The sequence below is a fragment of the Bos javanicus genome, chromosome 23 (genome assembly GCF_032452875.1).
Source record: "Bos javanicus breed banteng chromosome 23, ARS-OSU_banteng_1.0, whole genome shotgun sequence".
NCBI classification, from domain to species: domain Eukaryota; kingdom Metazoa; phylum Chordata; class Mammalia; order Artiodactyla; family Bovidae; genus Bos; species Bos javanicus.
In genome coordinates, this window is record NC_083890.1 from 30,513,588 (window position 1) to 30,532,978 (window position 19,391).

A 19,391-nucleotide genomic window follows, 5' to 3' on the forward strand; every position below is an offset into this window, starting at 1 on the left:
CCTCAATTTCCAATTCGTGACACCCTGTCACATGAGCAAATGAAGGAAATTTAGAAAACCATTTTCTGTACTTTTGTTTATTTTTCAGGGAGGCCTCTGGGCAGCTCTACGTGGCCCTTGGAGGCTGTGGTCAAGGGCTCCAAATTCTTAGAGGTACAAGGGTCCAGAAAAGGGCTCTGAAAAGAAAGGTCCGGGAGGCTGTTGCCTACTCAGATTTCCGAGCTCATTGTATCTTCGTCAGTCTCTGAATATCTGCAAGACACCAGCATTCTTAGAGGTACAAGGGTCCAGTGTTAAAAAGATAATAAGGGCAACCATCCTTTCCGTTGGTCTCTAATGATTTGGTCTGTCGTTCATGGAGAAGCTTGTGCTTCCTGACTAAGACAAAAACCACAAGATTAAAGAATGGATCTTAAAATGGGCCTTTGAAAGTGTGGTGCACTGAGGTTTGCACTCTGTTAGCTAAATCATTCTCTGCTGTTATTTACTGAACAACTGCTCTTGTCAGTATTTATTACAGGCCTACAATAGTGTAGCTCCAACACAGCTCTAATAGTAGCCATAGCATTTACCAGTTAAGCCATCAATAAAGAAATAGTTCACAAACTATTTCATTCCTTGTTCCTCCCATTTTCAGGGTGCCATATAGCCACAGACAAGGCTAGCAGTTGTGAGATATCAACAGGTCTGCCTAGAAACCAGTTTTGAGTTGTAATGACTACTTGCTTTTGTTGTCACTTCAGGTCACCAGACTATGACCTACTCCATCAAAGGTGTTTTTTGTTGTTGTTTTTTTTTTAAGATTTCTCTATCCCAAACCACATGAAAAGACCCTCCTTAATTTAACTAATAAAAAAGGTTTAGGTGCAGTTTAAGAACAGTGTCCTGACTAAATTATTTTATCTGATAGGTAAAATGTGCACTGGGTGATGGAAGGCATAAGGAAAGATAAAAATCAATACAGTTTCCCTGAGCTCATAAAATTCTTTCAAGCTGAAGCAGTGATTCTCTAACTTGGCTGCACATTGGAATCACCTTGAGAGCTCTAAAATTGTCTGATGCCTGGATTCTGCACTGAGAGGTTCTAGTTTAATTTGTCTGGAGGGTGGAATGGACACCAGCATTTTAAAAAGATCGCTAGGTGATTTGAACATGCAGTTACAGTTGAGAACTACTGGTCTAGAAAGTCTCTATTTAAATTATATCCAAATATCCACAAAGGTAGGAGGAGACATAAGAGAGGTAGACTTGCAGGCTTATCCCTTTCTCAGTCTAACTTTATTTTAGAGACACCACTGGTGATTGAGGTGGTCATAGATATATGAGTAGTCCCCAGATTGGCCAAGTCAAGGGCAGATGGGGTGATGGATGGGGATATAACTTAATTTCACATAGCAGTCTGCTAAATAGAGAAAAACACTTCTCTCTCTCTCTTTTTATTCTACCACAGTTGTTCAAGGACTATGAAATGAGAACTGCTATTTCCCGAGATCCCTGTGTTTGCAAAGTTCATCACTGGGAAGAAAGGGGATCACTTAATAATTTAGGGCCATCCAGGACAGAACAAATATACTCTAAGCTTTCCTCCCCAAAATTTAAGTCTGGGGATATCTATCAGTGATTTGAAATGGCTCTGACCTAGACCTAAAGCAAGGAAAGGCACTACATTTTCTGAAATAAAATTACCTCAGGAAAGGGGAGTTGATATTGACAACTTGGAGCTAAGACTTCGTAAGACAAGTCTTGCTTTAATTTATCATATGACTCTGGGTCCCTAAGAGGAAAGTAATAATGGTTTCAACAATATTACAAGTGAAGACTATTTTTAAAAGGTAAAACTAGATCTCATATTCTGTAGGGTTTCTTTTCTCCCAAATAATATTAAGAGAAGCAAAGATGGGGGGGGGGTGGGGAAGGAGCTATTTTCTAAGAACACACAGAGCAGAGGGCTGGGGAAAATCTTCTATTTGTGGATCTTTACACATTAGCACTGAAGAAAAAGACTAAAAGCACTCCTTTTATTTACCAGCAATGAAATTCCTTTGAGCCTACCTTGAGTTTGACTCCATTTAGTAATTTCTGCACAGTCTTATGGCTAGAGAAAAGTAGATGTGAACCCAGGGTCATTTAGTGAAGAATGCACCTTATTCATTTCATTTCATGGAGAAATGAGATCTAGTGGACCTACATTGTAGTGGAGGGCAATCCTTGCATAGTTTAATCCTAAATTGTGACTAATAATCTCTCAGTAATTGAAATAAAATATGTCCTGGTATGTAAGTAGAAAAGAAAGCTAGTCTCTCTTCTTTCTTATCTATATTGGCCCTTCAGATCCAAAGAGAGAGCACACTAGATCAAGGGAATGAAACCAACTAGAGCACTTCTCACAAAGACATAATCTGGACAACAGGACCATAGGAAAATGTGGAAGATCTGGGAGAGTTTAAATATTCAGGAAAGGCGATCAGATGATCATGTTTTGAATTTCTATAGAATGAGGTGATCAAAGGAGAGGAAGGTTAGATAAGGGGACTGGAATAGCCCTTTCACAGTTGCTACAAGTGTCAACAAAAGGATTAACTTTTTGTTCTAATGAACAAAGTAACAAACGTGCTAGATGCATAAAAACGCAATATTTGTATTTTTTGGTATTCTAAATAAGCTGCTGCTGCTGCTGCTAAGTCGCTTCAGTCATGTCCGACTCTGTGCAACCCCATAGACGGCAGCCCACCAGGCTCCCCCGTCCCTGGGATTCTCCAGGCAAGAACACTGGAGTGGGTTGCCATTTCCTTCTCCAATGCATGAAAGTGAAAAGTGAAAGTGAAGTCGCTTAGTCGTGTCCGACTCCCAGCGACTCCATGGACTGCAGCCCACCAGGCTTCTCTGTCCGTGGGATTCTCCAGGCAAGAGTACTGGAGTGGGGTGCCATTGCCTTCTCCGTCTAAATAAGCTATTCACCAATAAAAGTTAAAAATTAATAAAAACCTTGAAGAGACAGAAAAAAATTATGCTGGGAAAAGCTAATTTGCTCACATAGAATTCCCTATGTTTAATCCTCAAAGGGTTCTATTTTCCCCCCAAATTTTTCTTTTAGGATAAATTCTAAGTTATTTGGAATGATTGTTCCACAAGGTGAGGAAATTTTAAATCACTATTCCAAGTCATTGTCTTTTTTCCCCCCCTTTTATTATATGTCTGGTATGTTTGACACCTCCTTGTTAGCTGCTCATCTGTCATCTTGTACTTCTTTTATTATGATATTTGACGTTCATTAAAATTTCTCGTTTCGTTTTCTATCATCTGTGGCCATCTTGTACCTAGTTGTATCCATACAACTGATTTCAATGGACATGGGTTTGAGCAAGCTCCAGGAGTTGGTGATGGACAGGAAAGTTCATGGGGTCGAAAAGAGTCAGACACAACTGAGGGGCTGAACTGAGCTGATTTCAATACCTGACACCTAGTAGGTACAAAGTAATATCACTCTTGTTGAACATACTTCACCTTAAATGCTGTCCTCCCAACAGTACTTCTGAGACTGAAATTTACCTAGTCCTGATCCTGAACAATTCAGCTAACTAGAATTCAGAAGCACCATGATTCCTAGCCCATTATTATTCTGAAGGTGTTGTTCCCCAAACTCTGAAAATATAAAAGTAACTATAAATGGAGTAGAAGTGTAGTCCTAAGTATGGAAGTTTGTTAGTATAGATTAGATTAAAAAGTGACTATCCTGGTTAGCAACAAATGTTTATATTCACTATAAAAAACATTCTGAAAGTGAAGTCACTTGGTCGTGTCCAACTCTGAGACCCGCATGGACCAGGATCCTCCATCCATGGAATTTTCCAGGCAAGAGTACTGGAATGGGTTGCCATTTCCTTCTCCAGAAGATATTCCCGAACCAGGGATCGATCCCGGGTTTCCCGCATTGCAGGCAGATGCTTTACCATCTGAGCCATGAAAAACATTCTGAGTAGGATATAAAATGGCAATATCAGAACATTTGACTCAAAAAAGCAATAAGACTTTGGGATTCAAAGGTCTTATCATTCAGAGCTCCTTTCAGCCTTTACGTGGTTAAATAAAGAATTTTGCAGTCCTTCCATTTTGTATTTTGATGAGGCATTGGAAGCTGGGTAGATGCACAGTGGCATCTGCTAAGTTGAAATCACTCCCTTTCAGCACTGATCTTACTCCAATTAAAGGCAGAAAATCAGGATGCAAGAGTTAACAGTTTAAGAATGGATTCTTAGTTTCGTGATTGTACAATCAGTTAATGTTTGTTTAGCTTCTACAAGTTGAGGGTCCATGTGGAAAATACTAATATTAAAGAACATCCATTTGAAGAAGGCGATATAGAGAAGAAAGAGTCTGATGCCTCCCAAAGCCAAGCCAGTATTTTTTTCCGTCTGTGCGCCTTCTAGGAGCTGAAGGAACGGAGGCCATTCCCCAGCCTCGGGCTAGCAAAGGCTCCTGGGATTTGAATCAGAAAACCGTTAAGTGAACTCTGACCTAACCACCTCCATGCTGACAGTCTCCTGCTTCCTGAAGCAAGAGCGAGCACAAGCTGACAGCTGTTAGCGGAGTCTGAATGTGTTTGAAGTTTGGGGTTGTTTGTTTTGTTTTTCAGTGCGCAAGTGTGCCATCTCCTAACAACCAGGAATGGCATCAATTGGACTGAAGTTCTAACTGACCTATTTTGCTAGAAGAGCCTTTCCGTCTACTTTTAGAATATCCACTCACTTAAGGATTCTAAGTTACTACATTCCGGTGAAATATAAGAGCGTCTCTGGCCTCACTTACAGAAGCCGCTTCCTGAACAATGAACACTCAGCTTGTATCCATTCTTTTCCACTCCATGGTTGTTCTCAGTACATTTTCTCCGTTACGGTGCGAGAGCAAGTAGGTGTTTTGTTGCTTAAGTTCCAGGAGTCTTCTTCGCGGGTTTGTCTGTTCTATAAGGTCGATTTATTCGAGAAGAGAGTGAGCAGTGTGGCTGTGCGCTCAGTCGCTCAGTCGTGTCTGACTCTTTGCGACTTCATGGAGCCGCCCATCTCTTCTATCCACGGAGTGAATAGTAACTCTAATTAACACAGCTTTCCACCTAATTGAGTAGCATTTGATCAGAAAGGAAGTTTGAGCTTTCCAATAGCTGGCTCTGTGGCTTAGTTGGCTAAAGCGCCTGTCTCGTAAACAGGAGATCCTGGGTTCGAATCCCAGCGGGGCCTGCTGGTTTTTCATCTCAAAATTGAAACCTTAGTTTTAACAACAAATTCGAATTTTTAGTCTGATACCATCTTAAAGGTAGATCAACTTCACTGATTGGAACTTTTTATTTCCACAACCTGTTCTCATTGCACCTGTATTCTCAATGACTCTCAGGCTCTCTACTAATGGTCTATCGTATGGATCTACTATTTAGGTGTTCTTTAGTTCTTACTTTCTGCCATAAGGGTGGTGTCATCTGCATATCTGAGGTTATTGATATTTCTCTCAGCAATCTTGATTCCAGCTTGTGCTTCATCCAGCCCGGTGTTTCCCATGATGTACTTTGCATTGAAGTTAAATAAGCAGGGTGACAATATACAGCCTTGACATACTTCTTTCCTGAATTGGAACCAGTCTGTTGCCCCAGGTGCAGTTCTAACTGTTGCTTCCTGACCTGCATACAGATTTCTCAGGAGGCAGGTCAGGTGGTCTGGTATTCGCATGTCTTGAAGAATTTTCCATAGTTTGTTGTCATCCACACAAAGGCTTTGGCATAGTCAATAAAGCAGAAGTAGATGTTTTTCTGGAACTCTCTTGGTTTTTCTATGATCCAACGGATATTGGCAATTTGATCTCTGGCTCCTCTGTCTTTTTAAAATCCAGCTTGAACATCTGGAAGTTCATGGTTTACATACTGTTGAAGCCTAGCTTGGAGAATTTTGAGGATTACTTTGCTAGTGTGTGAGATGAGTACAATTGTGCGGTAATTTGAGCATTCTTTGGCATCGCCTTTCTTTGGGATTGGTATGAAAACTAACCTTTTCCACTCCTGTGACCACTGCTGAGTTTTCCAAGTTTGCTGGCATATTGAGTGCAGCACTTTCACAGCATCATCTTTTAGGAGGTAAAATAGCTCAACTGGAATTCCATCACCTCCGCTAGTTTGTTCATAGTGATGCTTCCTAAGGCCTGCTTGACTTCGCATTCCAGGATGTCTGGCTCTAGGTGAGTGATCACACCATCATGATTATTTGGGTCATGAAGATCTTTTTGCATAGTTCTTCTGTGTATTCTTGCCACCTCTTCTTAATATCTTCTGCTTCTGTTAGGTCCATACATACTATTTCTGTACTTTATTGTGCTCATTTTTGCATGAAATGTTCCCTTGGTATCTCTCATTTTCTTGAAGAGATCTCTAGTCTTTCTCATTCTATTGTTTTCCTCTATTTCTTTGCATTGATCAGAGGAAGGCTTTCTTTTCTCTTCTTGCTATTCTTTGGAAGTCTGCATTCAGATGCTTATATCTTTCCTTTTCTCCTTTGCCTTTTGCTTCTCTTCTTTTCACAGCTATTTGTAAGGCCTCCTCAGACAACCATTTTGCCTTTTTGCATTTCTTTTTCTTGAGGATGGTCTTGATCCCTGTCTCCTGTACAATGTCACGAACCACTGTCCGTACTTATTCAGGAACTCTATCAGATCTAATCCCTTGAATCTATGTCTCACTTCAACTGTATAATCGTAAGGGATTTGATTTAGGTCATACCTGAATGATCTAGTGGTTTTCCCTACTTTCTTCAATTTAAGTCTGAATTTGGCAATAAGGAGTTCATGATCTGAGCCACAGTCAGCTCCCGGTCTTGTTTTTGCTGACCGTATAGAGTTTCTCCATCTTTGGCTGCAAATAATATAATCAATCTGATTTCAGTATTGACCATCTGGTGATGTCCATGTGTAGAGTCTTCTCTTGTGTTGTTGGAAGACAGTGTTTTCTATGACCAGTGCATTTTCTTGGCAAAAATCTATTAGCCTTTGCCCTGCTTCATTCATAGAAGAACTAAAGAGCCTCTTGATGAAAATGAAAGAAGAGAGTGAAAAAGTTGGCTTAAAACTCAAGGATTCAGAAAACTAAGATCAATGCATCTGGTCCCATCACTTCACGGCAAATAGATGGGTAAACAGTGGAAACACTGACAGGCTTTTTTTTTGGCGTGGGGGGAGGGAGCTTCAAAATCACTGCAGATGGTGACTGCAGCCATGAAATTAAAAGACACTTTCTCCTTGGAAGAAAAGTTATGACCAGTCTAGACAGCGTATTAAAAAGCAGAGACATTATTTTGCCAACAAAGGTCCGTCTAGTCAAAGTTGTGGTTTTTCCAGTAGTCATGTATGGATGTGAGAGTTGGACTATAAAGGAAGCTGAGCACTGAAGAATTGATGCTTTTGAACTGTGGTGTTGAAGGAGACTCTTGAGAGTCCCTTGGACTGCAAGGAGATCCAACCAGTCAATCCTAAAGGAAATCAACCCGGAGTATTCATTGGAAGGACTGATGTTGAAGCTGAAACGTCAATATTGATGTGAAGAACTGACTCATTTGAAAAGACCCTGATGATGGGAAAGATTGAAGGCAGGAGGAGAAGGGGATGACAGAGGATGAGATGATTGTATGGCATCACCGACTCGATGGACATGAATTTGAGCAAACTCCAGGAGATGGTGATGGACAAGAAAGCCTAGCATGCTGCAGTCCCACGGGGTCGCAAAGAGTCCGACACGACTGAGCGACTAAACTGAACTGATACCAGTAGTGTACTTTTACGATCTCTTTTAAAATGGAATGAGAAATAAAATGTTTGTTTATGACCTACTAAGACAGAAGCTCTTGTGACAAAGGTCAAAGAGTTTTTTGGGAAAAAAAGACGGGAGTGGAAACCAACTTAGTCTTTGCCTCAGGCTGATTTGCTCTCTGACCCCTCCCACTTCTCACCTCCTCCAAAAGAGTTACAGGATCAGTCCGATGGGACCTTGGCAATCGAAGCAAGGTACATTTTTTTCAGCAGAGTATCGCTTAAACTTTAAATTGCTCAGAAATATCCAAAACGCGAAGAACGACTTTGTCTGTTTATCCAAAGTGTAAAAACACCACTGAGTAAATACTCAGTAACAGACTGGAGATGCCGGGGATCGAACCCGGGGCCTCATGCATGCAAAGCAGGCGCTCTACCACTGAGCTACATCCCCAAACCTGTGAACTTAGTACGGCCCCCAGGTACTTTTCTTTATGAATATATGCGGTCAACTTTCCGCATAAAAAACATTTACGTGTATTTTACGTTGTTGTGCAAGTATTTTAGAGGACTTAAATGTCGGAAAGATGTTTTATGTAAATCAATCTCATTAAAGCCTTCAGATTCTCTTGAATCTGATAAGGCCCGGTTTAAAACAAGCAACTGTAAAATTGGCTTTTACCCCAGCAGGACCATGCATAAAAGTCATTCAGATCAAGTGCCTTTTGGAAAGACTGATATTAAAAAAAAAAAAAGAACCATAGATGAATACAGCAAAGCACTGGGACATTTCTTGTTGTAGTACAAGGGAAAAGAAAATAGCAACCCACTACTGGGAAATCCCATAGCCGAGGAGCCTGAAGGGCTACAGTCCATGGGATTGTAAAAGAGTCAGACATGACTTAGTGACTAAATAGCAACAACACAGCAAAATACAAAGCCAAACTGTAATCTGGGGAAGAACTGTGAGACAGCCACCCTGCAGGCTGCTTTCGATCTCAGGTTCTAGGCTTGGAATTATCCACAGTCAGTATGCATATAAATCTCAGCCTGGTCCAAGAAGGAAAATCCTACTCGGTAGCTTGGGTGAGGAAACCTACCTATATCCTGTGAAATAAAAGATTGTAAGAGAGATGCTGAAGATTCAAATGTAAATCTAGGCTACAACACTTTAGAAACAGATTTCATTGTGAGACAGTGGTTCTCAAAGTGTGGTCTTTGGACCAGCAGCAACCGTATCTTCTGGGATCTTGCTAAGAATACAAATTCTAAGACCCCACCGCAGACCCATGAGTCAGGAACTCTGGGAATGTGGGTCCAGAGTTAATAATCTATGTTAAAAACCCTAGAGGTGATTTTGATGTATGCTAAAGGTTGAGAAGCACTGTTGTGAGGTATTGATGATGCTTCATTACTGCTGCTGCTGCTAAGTCGCTTCAGTTGTGACCGACTCTGTGCGACCCCATAGACGGCAGGCCATCAGGCTCCCCAGTCCCTGGGATTCTCCAGGCAAGAACACTGGAATGGGTTGCCATTTCCTTCTCCAATGCTTGAAAGTGAAAAGTGAAAGTGAAGTTGCTCAGTCGTGTCCGACTCCTAGCGACCCCATGGACTGCAGCCTACCAGACTCCTCCGTCCATCGGACTTTCCAGGCAAGAGTACTGGAGTGGGGTGCCATCGCCTTCTCTGGCTTCATTACTATACTATGACAATAACACAGTAGTAAGGTGTTTCCAACATTTAAAGATAAAATTGATCCACAAAGGTCATGTAACTTTTCTGTACTGTTAAACTTCATTGTAATAAAATGAGAGAAAAAATTTGAAAACATTTACAGATAAAATAATTTAACATATTAGGCATGAATTTTTATAGCTAGATGCTAAATGTTTAAATGTGTATGGGGTATCTAAATTTTTTAACTTAGCTTCTTATATATTATGAAAATAGTATGTGAATATCCTGAAGTATTAATTTTTAAAAATGAATGAGTTATATACTAATTACAAACAGCAGAAAATTTCTCTTGATATTTGAAAGCCTCTGAACATTAGAGAATATAGCCACTGGCTATAGGAAGAGAAGGAGAGAGAAAGATAAGATGAGTAAGAATAGGTTAAGAAAAGCAAAAAGCCTAAATAAAACACATCTACAGGTAAAGACTATTTTGCAATGGGACACAACTGGACACACCAGAGATTGAACCCAAATCTCATGCGTGAGAACAAGCTCTACTACCAATTGAAACAAGGAACAAAGGAAAGAAAGAAGGAAGGGACCGCAACAACACTTCTTCACTCAACTATTCAGCCTCCAATAGATCAGAAACAAGGGACAAGGTCTAAATCACTTAGTTTTTGACCAAAATTACAAAGAATTCCTCTTTTGTGGGGAGTAATTGGAATCCTTGATACTCATCACAAACTGGATTCAAAAGCACAAAGGTTAGCGAACCTTCTGAGCTGGTCAATGCAGTCCGCAGGTGGAACCCTTTAGGCATTTAGACCTGGCACTGCTCAAGTCCGGGAGGATGGTCCTCTAAGAATTTGGGAACATTGACTGTTAGGCAATAGTGTAATAGTTATCACATCTGAGGCTTGTTCCTTATTGCAATTCACTGGAAAAATCACTCTACCACTAAAAATGGCCTGGCACTACCATTCTCCAAGGATTGGAATAAGACCCACCAGTGTGTCCATTCTTTCCATATTGGGGCCCTGACACACTTCCTGAGTTACATCCAACACACAATTTCCTCAGTGCTTGCCTGGGTGGGAAGTGGATCATTTGCACACCTGCTGCCTCTTTGGATGTGGCAGCCGGTGTATCAGTCTCCCTTTTTGGAATCAAAACTTGATTATGGCAATATCTCATGGATGCAAATTTTTCAAATGTACAAGGTGAACACATTGCTTGGGACCTTCCCACGGTCTTGGAAAGTGCAGGTTATCCTACCCTCCCTTCTTGCCAACACAGCAGGACCCAGAGGAATTTGGGGAAGAGGTAGGGCACTATCACTGTACTGGGTATTTCCCAGATTTCCAGTGCTCCGGAGGCCCCAGGAACACCTTGACTGGGACAGAACAAGACTTGTTCCAATGGTAGAGAAGCGGCCTCCATGGGGAGGTAAACCAGGTGAAGCCGAGGAACCTGCAACAAGAGGAAAGAGTGGGATGGAAGCTGAGGAATTGTGCCCATGCCCTGCACAGTAGTCAAGGCAGGAAAGAGCAGGGTTGAGAGGCAGGAGGGATACAGTTGGAGATGTGACCTAGCTCCAAATGCTAGGAGTAACACCAGAAAGTCAATGGAGCAACCTAAGCTGATTCGTAGACAGGCCTGGCAAGGAATGTTCGTCTGCCTAATATGCGCTCTGAATCCTGAAAGTAAACCTCTGAAAGAGAGCAAGGACTATGTTTTTGTTGGTGAAAAACAGGAGGACAGATTTTTGCAGGTGTGACTGTGAACAATTCTGAAAAATGCTCAACGATTTGCTCCAACAAGCACAGTGATCATCTGCACCAGAGAGAGGCAGTTCTGAAGCTTGGAAGTCCACAATGTTAGATCTAACCCATCCAGTCTCCAGCAGAATTATCAAATACACTGTGTCAGCACCTTGTCCACTATCCATATCTCAGTGTCACTGAGAGGCTGGGGCTGTCCCATCCATTGACAAACTGGATCTCATTTTTCTGTGGCTGTTTGCCAAGGGTAAATTCAATAAAACCAACTAATGCATCTCAGACCCACAACTCTTGCCTTAGGCCTGTTGGCCAACATAGTCCCACCACAAGCCTGAGCAAATTGCTGCTGGGCACTTTGGGTTTCGTACTCCACTAGCGCTTAGAACTATGGTGGAAATGTGAGAACAGCCACTTATCCTGCAAGGCCAAATTGATCCTCAAGTACAACTCTTGGCCAAGTCTTGTCTTTCAAGACTCCTGAAGCTATCAATTTCTGGCCAAGAATGTGGTATACTTTGTGTCTGCCACTATAGTTACATAAGCATTTCCTTGCCAGAGGACTTGTCATACTGAAATCATTTGTATATGTATTTGTGAATCCTCCTCTCCCACACACACTTCACTGGAAGATTCTCTGTTCTGTAACATACATCCTGAACAGACTGTGCCTGTAATTTCTCACAGCTCTTTACTGAGTGGCCGCTATCTGCAAGGCTCTATGCTAAGGGCTTGATACAGAGTTAGGAGAGAAAACAGTACAGGCTCTGCCCTATTGAAGCTATCTTGCTAGAGAAGGAAACATCTAGTCTAATAACAAATCTACGTGATTAGTCATGATAAATTCTAAGAATATTAAGGGAAAGTACATGGAATTTATAGATGGTATTATTTAATAAGTATTTATTAAATCTACCTGATTATGTTTCTACGAGTGTAGGTTGAAGGAGCGCACAGAACGTCTAGCCATAAACCGTATTCACTACTGCTCAACAAAGGAAAAAATTCTGTCTTCTGTTGTGGGGATGTAGCTCAGTGGTAGAGCGCATGCTTTGCATGTATGAGGTCCCGGGTTCGATCCCTGGCATCTCCACTTTAGCTGAACTACGGTCTCAGCTGACTTCTCACCCTTTAATCCTTGAAAGGATTGATACTGAAGCATAAATAACAGAATCTTTTAAAGTTAAGTGTATTGAGTTATGGGGAAAGTATTGCTCAAAGCCCCTCCACCCCTGATTAATAAGGATTGTAGCTCCAAGAACAGTTGCTTTTAAATAATATATACCATAGAAAAGACATTAGCACAGGCAGAGTGAATTCTCAAGGGAGGTTAGAACATTTCTTCAATTATGGAAGCTGGTTTTGAAGGAAAAAAAGATATATTCAAAAACTAGCCTTCCATATTTGCTCCACTCTGGTTGTTCTACTAGTAGACCAAAAGTCATTGTTACGTTTTTATGACTCATTTTTATTCCACTCTTTCATAGTGATTATTGACATGATCAAATTTTATAAGAAATAATAACAATACAAAACTTCTCTCTTCCCTATTAAGAAAATTGTATGTATATCATCAGGTTTTACACTTTAAATATATTTTACAACTTTACAATTTGTAATTGTATAATTACAATTTTGTCAATTATACCTCAATGAAGCTGAAAGAAAACTATACTTGACAGTGATTTTGAAGAAACAGAAGCCATATATAACCAAAACTAATATCGTGTTTTATGCCAATTATCTCAATTAAAACTTTTTAAAAAAGAAATACAAGCCATTCTTTGATGAAAATAAAAATTAAAATGTATTTCATATAAAATATAAAGCATAAATATATATTGAGAACTAAATTTTTAACTTTCAATTTTGGACTTTTTTTTTTTTTTACAAATAAATAATACAAATATTTATTAGAGAAAGAGGCATATGATGTGTACTGGTCTCACTTTTAGTGATGAGAAATTGATCATTGATTTCAGGTATGTCAGCCTGTTCCATGCATTCTAGAGCTCCCCCATCCAATTTTACCTCATGGTTGTAGCACCCATTGCTGATTGTGACCTAGATACATTAAAGTAATATCAGGTGCAAAATGTTGAATCTAATTTTATAATTCCTTCCGCATGTATTAGCAGTGATTATTCTACAGAGAAAAAGTTTCCCTCATCAACTGTATGCTTATCCTGAAGTACACTCCAGATACAGAGGTGGTATAAATACTCGATTCTTTTCCTTCATTTGTCAGCTTTCAAAACAATGAATCAATAACCAAAATCCTCCAAAGCCTGCGTCTAGGAACACTAGTATGTGTAGTAATTTTGCAACCAGGTTCTTTACTAAATTGTCCATTTGTAGTAGCTTTTCTGTTTTGAGGAGTTGTTTTTAGGTATATAATCCTAACAGAGAGCTTTATCCCCTCCTATCTACTAGTTACTCCTCTAATTACTGTTTTATGCTAAATGCCTTGGTTAGTACCTCCATTACAACATTAAAATAGTAAAGACAGTAGATATCTTTGTCACGAAAGACTTAAATCTATGTGACCACAAATATACCTGAAAGGACTTAAATAGGTGATACAGATCATAAAAACTTACTAAAAAATATTGTATGGAATTATTTTAAAGAATAAAAACTAATTCCTAGAAATTAACACGTTTAAAAGGGACAAGTGATTTTTTTTTTTTCCTCTCATATATTCAGCCAGTATTTCAGACTAGGTCTGGTCTGAGCAAATCAGCTCTGATTATTAGGTTGGTTAAGACACACAGTGGGATATTTGTTTGTGTTGTGAAAGTAGAAGTGAAATAAATTTCACTCAAATTTATTTCTGAAATGAGCCCATGTCATTTACTTTGATTGAAATTTTTTCAAAAGGAGATATTTAGATGCTTGACCTCTCACACTCTCAATCTTAGCAAAGTGGCAATGGTCTGAATTCATTGAAGCAGCCAGTCTCCATTCAATCTGGCATTCAGTTTAGGCTTGGAAGGCACCACATACGATGACAGACAACACTTTATTGTTTCCCTATGCATAGAACCCTGCAGTTATAACAGGACCACTGCTTCCACATCAAGTGATTCAAGAGAAGAAACAAAGCAGGGGGTGGTGAGATGCTCATTAGGAAGAAATAAATGATATTTTTCTACTATTCCACCTCCAGTGTGTGTTTTGTTCTAAGAACGCTTCAGAATTCAGGAGAAAGTGAATAAAAGCGAGAGTCTCTTGTTGATCTTTCTGCTTTCTTCTTTTCTGCTTTCAACTTGGACTCCAAAGAAATTAGGCCAATTATCTTTCAAAAACGCTTGGACATTCCTGGTGGTAGTAGCACTCTCGGGGCAGAAATTAGATACCACAAAGGCAGTGCAGATAGAAAACTGAATGAAAGAAGATACCCGGTTTTAAAGGGTAAGTCGAAAGGAAAAGCGGCTTGATCACAAGCACATCCCCCCTCAAAACTGGTGGAGGTGCCGGGGATTGAACCCGGGACCTCGTACATGCTAAGCACGCGCTCTACCACTGAGCTACACCCCCAGCTGCGAGCAGTTTTCCTTGGATTCCTTTCGTGATTTATAATCATTATTCCTTTGCTTCTCAAAGATTTAGTAAATTGCCTAGGAAATGCCCATTTGCGAAATCGACTGCGCGGCGGCCTCAGACGAAAACAACAGAATGAAATTCTAAAGGAAGGAGGCTGAAAAGAGACCATCTGTTATCTCTTACTCTCCAACCTCCATTCCTGCCCTTTCCACCTGTAAGGCTTCAGGAGACCGAAGCAGGTAGCTGGGCAGCTGGGGTACCCGCTGAGGAGGTGGCGTTGGGAAGGGAGCAGAGGTGGAGTCAAAGCGGGTCCGCGCCAGCACCACCTTCCTTGAAACAAAGACCCTCAAATCATCCGCGTTTCCGGAAGCCAAATATATATAGAGAGATAGATATAGATATATCCCCTGCGTTTCGTGGTGATGGCAGGGAACATCCCAGAGAGCTCACGGTGTCCTGGATGGAACGCTTAGGACTAATTGGAAGCATGAGCTTGGGTGCCTGGCATCACGTAGGCGCCCAGATCATCCACAGGAGCAACATTTACCTCGTGCAAATCTCTGCCGTCCTCCTGCTTTGCCGAGCTTGGCCGAGGGTGGGCTGGGCTGGGCTGTTGCTTAGAACAAAATTTAAGCAGGCAAGGCAGGACTGGCTTCTGTTTATCCGCGACTAGTCCTTTAGGAATCAGGGAGCTATCAAGAATTATTAGTACCTCGGATGATTTAGGAAAGGGGAGAGTCTCCTATATCTTAAAGCGTGAGCCCGGCCCCAATTCACAGCCTTCGATTTCTCGGGCACGTCCAGCGCAGTTTCTCTCCCTCTGAAACAATTTCAAATTAAAATTTTGAAAAAAAAAAAAAAATGAAACAATACCCCCCAAATAACCATATACCTTTTATCTAGAGTTAGTGACTTACTATTTTACCCCCATTTGATTTATCATTTGCTTCCTCTCTCTCCCATTTGAAAGTAAGCTGTAATACATCTTTGAAACAGAACAAGACCCTATAGTCTTTGTCCTCTATGTCCTCTGCCTGCCTTTTGTCTGTGGAAAATCTTTAGCCAAAGAGTAAGTTTAGAGAAGTGAAAAAAAAGCAGAAACAAAGGAAAAGAGTCCAACAAGACTAAATAATAATTATCTAGTCGTTAAAAGGACCTTAATCCCTGGGTCAGGAAGATCTTGGGGAGAAGGGAATGGCAAACTACCACAGTATTTTTGCCTGGAGAATTCCATGGACAGCGGAGCCTGGAAGGTTACAGTCCATGGGGTCACAAAGAGTCAGACAAGACTAAGCAACTGCACTCCTAGTTTCCTCTCAAGGGCTATAGATAATATTCTGAGCCATATCCTGTGAGCTGTCTTGTAGATACTGAAACCCCCAACAGGTAGAGAGGTTAACTACATGATGACCAGACTATAGTCATGACATAAGCTTCCAGAGTTCCTAGAATTGGCTTCAAGGAAACAGGAATAAACTGGCCCTGGAACTAAACATCAACTGTACTTAAAACAATCAAGATGATGCTGATCAAACCACTGATGACCAATTCCAAGATGACTGTCAGAGCTGATTGCGCTGCTTCTGCATGTAGCCCCTTCCCTCTGTCTATAAAAGCTCTTGCCCACTGGTTGTGAGTGGTGAGGAGTTGGCCTTTGGGCAGGAGACCGTACCCCACTCTTTGCTGGCGTCCAAAACTTTCCTTTCCTCCAACCTTGCCTCTTCATTGGCTTTTGCATGGGGAGCAGGTTAGGGTGATTAGTCATAGAGCTCTAGATGTGGGAGTCTTACCTAGAGTGGCTGAGAGCTGGAGACTTTGAGAGCAAGAATTGCATAAAGCCGACCTGGATCAGCAGAGGAGAGGTTATCCTGAAAACAGGTAGCAACAGAAATACAACTGTGGGGGTGAATATTTAGTACTAGAAGAGCAGAGAGGTGGAGAGCAGAACTGAAACTGACCTTCTCCTTATGGGCCAAAACCGGTAGTAAGACAGACTTTGTTCAGAGTATGTTGTATGTTGAAGATTCTATGAAATTCAGTAAAGGAGCATGAGAAGGAAAATAGAGGGTAACTCTTGCCATAAGTTAAGATCCAAAGCAGAGATTTCATGAGAAGGAAGAGCTACAGCATTTTGGCATGTGAGAGTCTTTTCAAATTTATCTCCAAAATTCTGCACTAAATATAGAAAAGAAGTTGAACCCTAATGAGTGGAAGCCTTTCTTGATACTTGGTTTATTTGAAGTTGTCAAGTTCAATTTCCTCCTGCGGGAGAAAGAGGAGAATTGTGGAGGTGAGACAGAGAGAGTGGGTATGGAACTGGTGAAGTGGCCTGCCCAAGGCCACATGGTGAGTGGGACAGAACCACAACCAGTAGGCAGGCTTCCTGGCTCCTACAGGAGCAAGGATTTCCCTTCCTGGCCCTTCTCCGTGTTTGTGGCAGCCGCGGTAAATCAATTGCGCACTCTAAGACTCCAATCTACTCTATAACCAAAACGGCCCAGCAGGACGCTTGTGTTTTTCTACTTTTGTCCAACCACCTTTTCACTGGTTGCTGTATGTCACAGATTGATGAATGCCAAGCCCCAGAGAAGGTAACAAGGCAGAAATGAAGGCGATTTTTTATCAGTCCAGCATATTTCAGAAGCAAACATAAGAATCCCCGAGACAAACTTTATTGTTTCTAGTTCTTTTCCAGAAAACAGTTATCCTGGGACATGTTCTAATCAGGATGTAGGTAATTGGGACTTCGACTGCAGAGTGCAGCGGTCGAGGGACCCTAGTCTCTGGGAGAAAACATGGCAGATGACTGGAGCCATGACAATAAATCAGGGTTGAAATCCTGGCTATGTTCATTTATTCATGTGTTCAACAAGGATCTAGGTGTTTAAGTACCGAAGTGTACTGGTTTTACCTGGTTATTTTGTATATGCCAAGTAACTGGACCACTCTAAGAGTCATTTTCAGTTTTATGGTTGCTGTGAAATGTTTCTTAAAAATCTGATCACAAGAATCGAATCAGGATTAAACCAAGAGGAAAAAAAAAAAAAAAAGGCAATTTGATACGGTGCTCCAGAGTAGAACTGCAGTGATGAAGGCATGATTTTACTTGGTTACCATTAGACGAGGTGGCCGAGTGGTTAAGGCGATGGACTGCTAATCCATTGTGCTCTGCACGCGTGGGTTCGAATCCCACCCTCGTCGTGAGGCTCTCTTTGGACTTCTTTGGTCCCTTCAGAACAACTGCTGTGTGAGAGCAGCGCTAGTAAGTAGCTTTCTAGTTGCCATGTTAATGGTGTTTGTCATCACCTGAAATGGAACTTCCTCAAGGGGCTTTTTTGAGGAAGAGTAGCTAACTGAGGAATATAGAAAAACATTGCTTAAAATCATCCACAGAAGTATACACAATAAATTATTATATGTTGTACTTGTAGGAAATTTTCAGCCTATTTTTAGCTGTACTGCAATATTTCACAAAGTTTGCTAATTTAAACTGTCTCCCTTTCCAATAGACTACTTAACCATTACTAAGGATCTCTTGCTTTAATGAAGAGAGTATGCACCTGCTTAGAGACAAAACTGAAAATACATCCAGTAGAATATTTCCTGTTAGATCCAAGGATTCCTCCATTAGCAAAACAGAGAAGAAAGTCAGTATTGTGTAGCTTCTCTTGTGATGTCCATCTCCATCTTGTCAGAAATTTGGGGGAAAGTATTTTTATACATATATTAAAATATTATATTATTTTATAAAATCATTTTAATTTTTATATATGAAATACAGTTTAACTTAGAATTATTAAAATATTTTAAATATACAAGGTATACATATATGTAAACCTATACAGCAAAATTTTGCATTCATTCTTATTTTCCAACCACCTAATTACATTCCCCACAAATAGCCATTTTATCTCTTCCAGAATCATATTAAGCATATATGAATATATACCACATGAAATAAATATAGCTTTTTATCTCAGATAACACAAATGATAACATACTATGCACACTAGTCTGTGTCTTTCCTCTTTCCCTTAATCAATATATCTTGGAGAGGTTTCCGTATCATCACAAAAAGTAACAGTTAATTCTGTTCCAAGGATGTATGATATTTCAACATATGGGTTACTGTATATTACTTAACCAGACCTCTATTGGACATTTAGGTTCCCCATCCCCATCTTTTGTTTTTATAAGCTATGCTAAAATGAATAACTTTGTACATTTATATATAATAATATAGATAGATATTTATATTATTCTTATATATGTAAAATTGAATGTGTGTATTTGTAACACTGTAAGATTAAATTTTTAAAAAGGCATTTGCTATGCCCTAGCATATATGCTTTTGAAATATTTACACATACTTCCAAATTGCTCCCTAAAGGAGTTTTATTAATGTACACTCCAGACAGTAATGTCTGAGGTCCTTGCCCCCCTCACCCTCCCCAATATGCTATGTTGCCAACTTTGGTTTCTGTCATTTTAGTACGTGGAAGTGATATTGCAGTGTAATTTAATTTTCATTTCTCTCATTACAACAAAATATTTGTTACACTTGTAAAAATAGAATATTCCTTGCTTTAGTTAATTTGAATTTTGATTTTT

The 19,391-nt window shown here is 40.3% G+C and overlaps 5 non-coding genes across 5 annotated transcripts; 3 read left to right on the forward strand and 2 right to left on the reverse strand.

Moving 5' to 3' along the window:
* Window positions 1-5,157: 5,157 nt before the first annotated feature.
* On the forward strand, window positions 5,158-5,231 carry TRNAT-CGU (transfer RNA threonine (anticodon CGU)). Its single transcript has one exon. It is a non-coding gene; the product is annotated as a tRNA-Thr (tRNA).
* Window positions 5,232-8,158: 2,927 nt separating this feature from the next.
* TRNAA-UGC (transfer RNA alanine (anticodon UGC)) lies at window positions 8,159-8,230 on the reverse strand. Its single transcript has one exon. It is a non-coding gene; the product is annotated as a tRNA-Ala (tRNA).
* A 4,025-nt stretch (window positions 8,231-12,255) lies between these two features.
* On the forward strand, window positions 12,256-12,327 carry TRNAA-UGC (transfer RNA alanine (anticodon UGC)). Its single transcript has one exon. It is a non-coding gene; the product is annotated as a tRNA-Ala (tRNA).
* Window positions 12,328-14,702: 2,375 nt separating this feature from the next.
* TRNAA-AGC (transfer RNA alanine (anticodon AGC)) lies at window positions 14,703-14,774 on the reverse strand. Its single transcript has one exon. It is a non-coding gene; the product is annotated as a tRNA-Ala (tRNA).
* A 3,125-nt stretch (window positions 14,775-17,899) lies between these two features.
* On the forward strand, window positions 17,900-17,981 carry TRNAS-GCU (transfer RNA serine (anticodon GCU)). The gene has a single exon. It is a non-coding gene; the product is annotated as a tRNA-Ser (tRNA).
* Window positions 17,982-19,391: the final 1,410 nt, after the last annotated feature.